General features: G+C 49.1%; 1 long non-coding RNA gene across 1 annotated transcript; it reads left to right on the plus strand.

Moving 5' to 3' along the window:
* Positions 1-304: 304 nt before the first annotated feature.
* On the plus strand, positions 305-2,698 carry LOC137461414 (uncharacterized). The gene is made up of 2 exons (XR_010993370.1): positions 305-610; positions 2,318-2,698. It is a non-coding gene; the product is annotated as an uncharacterized lncRNA (long non-coding RNA).
* Positions 2,699-3,197: the final 499 nt, after the last annotated feature.

The raw sequence follows: 3,197 nt of genomic DNA on the forward strand, positions 1-3,197 counted from the left end.
TACTTGCAGTAAAGCTAGATTGAGTGGAAGCAATGGTGCTCTCAGGAGTGGAAATTTGTGTGGCTGTTTGGGCCCAAGTTTGCAGTGTATTGGGTCAAGATCAAAGGACCTGACCTCACAGCAGAGCAGTGGTACTGAAATTAAGAGCATTAGATTTGGATAGGACTGGGAGCTAACTGGGTGTGGTTTCATGAGGGCCATGGATGCAGTATCTGTACAGAGGCAGTAAGGAAGACTCCTGTAGTAGCAAGGACACAAATGAGTTGATATAGAGCTTCCCCCTCCCCCCCCCCCCCAACTTCAACCTCTGCTTTAGGAAACTAAAGAGAGGATTTATTTGCTTTGCTTCTGTCAAATGCAAAATTAAGACGACCAGAATGTTTATTCAGTCCTCTCCTGTTTTCTACCAATGCATTTGGGTGCTGCAGCAACCCTGTTTAACTTTCATGAAAGCAATCCACGGCATGTTTGATACCACTGAAACTGATTTGGGGGGATGGTGTGGTTCCAGTGTACCTTCTGAGCAGCCTTGACTCTTGTTTTGCAGCAAAGCTTGGAGACACAAAGGAACTGGAGGACTTCATTGCTGATCTTGACAGGACACTAGCAAGTAAGTAGGATTTTATTAGCAGGCTGCATCTCACTTGGTATTGTCAAAGAATGATGGAAGTCAATGCACTGGGGAAAGGGGGTAGGGTAGTGACAGTCTTGTGTAACCTAACTTTTAGTTTGTTAGTGCTATGCCTCATTACGTGGCTTGGGACAGCAGCACTCTGTGCTGGGTAAGGAACTGGCTGAAGGGCCGAGCCCAGAGAGTGGTGGTGAATGGTGCCACATCCAGCTGGCAGCCAGTCAGTAGCGGTGTGCCCCAGGGATCAGTGCTGGGCCCCATCCTGTTCAATACCTTTATTGATGATCTGGATGAGGGGATTGAGTCCATCATCAGTAAATTTGCAGACAACACCAAGCTGGGACCAGGTGTTGATCTGTTAGAGGGTAAAGGGCTCTGCAGAGGGATCTTGACTGACTGGACAGATGGGCAGAGTCCAACAGGATAGCATTCAACAAGTCCAAGTGCCAGGTGCTGCACTTTGGCCACAACAACCCCATGCAGAGCTACAGGCTGGGGTCAGAGTGGCTGGAGAGCAGCCAAACAGAAAGGAACCTGGGGGGGTACTGGTTGACAGTAGGCTGGACATGAGCAGCAGTGTGCCCAGGTGGCCAAGAAGGCCAATGGTGTCCTGGACTGGGTCAGGAATAGTGTGGCCAGCAGGAGCAGGGAAGTCATTGTGCCCCTGGACTCAGCACTGGTTAGATCACACCTTGAGTCCTGTGTCCACTGTGGGCCCCCTCAGTTTAAGAAGGACATTGAGACACTTGAATGTGTCCAGAGAAGGGCAACAAATCTGGGGGAGGGGTTTGGAGCACAAACCCTATGAGGAGAGGCTGAGGGAGCTGGGGTTGTTTAGCCTGGAGAAGAGGAGGCTCAGGGGAGACCTTCTTGCTGTCTACAACTCCCTGAAGGGAGGTTGTAGCCAGGTGGGGGTTGGTCTCTTCTCCCAGGCAACCAGCAGCAGAACAAGAGGACACAGTCTCAAGCTGTGCCATGGGAAGTTTAGGCTGGATGTTAGGAAGAACTTCTTCCCAGAAAGAGAGATTGGCCACTGGAATGTGCTGCCCAGGGAGGTGGTGGAGTCCCCCATCACTGGAGGTGTTTAAGAAGAGACTGTATGGGGTGCTTGGTGCCATGGTTTAGTTGATTAGATGGTGTTGGGTGATAGGTTGGACTTGATTATCTCGAAGGTCTTTTTCAGCCTGGTCTGGTCCCTTCCCTTCCCTTTCCCTTCCCTTCCCTTCCCTTCCTTCCCTTCCCTTCCCTTCCCTTCCCTTCCCTTCCTTCCCTTCCTTCCCTTCCCTTCCCTTCCCTTCCCTTCCCTTCCCTTCCCTTCCCTTCCCTTCCCTTCCCTTCCCTTCCCTTCCCTTCCCTTCCCTTCCCTTCCCTTCCCTGTCCCTTCCCTTCCCTTCCCCTTCCCTCCTTCCCTTTCCCTTCCTTCCCTTCCCTTCCCTTCCCTTCCCTTCCCTTCCCTTCCCTTCCCTTCTCAGGTCTTTTCAAGTCTAATGCAACCTTTAGAACAGTAATTACCTTTAAATGTTATTTTTTTACATGCAAACATTTTGGCTCTCATGATAACTAGAGGCATAATTCTGGCCAGGCAGGCAGTCTAGCAGGCTGGGTGTGGGGTGCCAGGTATGTTGACAACCTGCAGTATTATTTAGTATAGAACTTAACGATCTTTCTTGGGTTTTTTATTTCCAGACATGTGAAATGAACCTTTGCTCTTATGCTTGCCCATGGAATGTCTTCTGAAGGATAAGTGACATCAGTCACTGAGAACCTGCTGCCCTTGTCTGATAACTCTGCTACCCAAGATGCTCACCTTCTGAACATAACCTTTGTGAACTCCTGCAAGCATTTAACTGGCGACATCATTTCTGTTGTTCTGCAGCGGTTGGAATAAGAACTGAAGCATTGCAGCTGTATTTTGCTCCAAAATATAGCTCAGATTTTAATTTAAAGTTGCTTTTATGAAAATATATTTGTAATTTTATATAGTTGAGAACTTTTAATGCTTTTCCCACTCCCCCCACTCCCCCCATTATAATATATTTTTGTATGCAAATAAACCCTAAACTGGAATCCAGGTGTCTGAAAAGCGATGATCTTGAAGGTCTCTCCCTCTCCGAACCTCCCCTCCCCTCTCCTCCCCTCCCCTCTCCTCTCCTCCCCTCTCTTCTCTTCTCTTCTCTTCTCTTCTCTTCTCTTCTCTTCTCTTCTCTTCTCTTCTCTTCTCTTCTCTTCTCTTTCTCTTCTCTTCTCTTCTCTTCTCTTCTCTTCTCTTCTCTTCTCTTCTCTTCTCTTCTCTTCTCTTCTCTTCTCTTCTCTTCTCTTCTCTTCTCTTCTCTTCTCTTCTCTTCTCTTCTCCTCTCTTCTCCTCTCTTCTCTTCTCCTCTCCTCGAGTCTCCTCGAGTCTCCTCTCCTCTCCTCGAGTCTCCTCTCCTCTCCTCTCTCCTCGAGTCTCCTCTCCTCTCTCTTCTCTTCTCTCTCCTCTCCTCGAGTCTCCTCCCCTCCCCTCTCCTCTCTTCCCCTCTCCTCTCTTCCCCCTCTCCTCTCTTCCCCTCTCCTCTCTTCCCCTCTC

This window comes from Melanerpes formicivorus, unplaced genomic scaffold (genome assembly GCF_026170545.1).
Source record: "Melanerpes formicivorus ecotype bairdi unplaced genomic scaffold, bMelFor1.0.p_v2 SCAF_2081, whole genome shotgun sequence".
In the NCBI taxonomy this organism is placed as follows: Eukaryota; Metazoa; Chordata; class Aves; order Piciformes; family Picidae; genus Melanerpes; species Melanerpes formicivorus.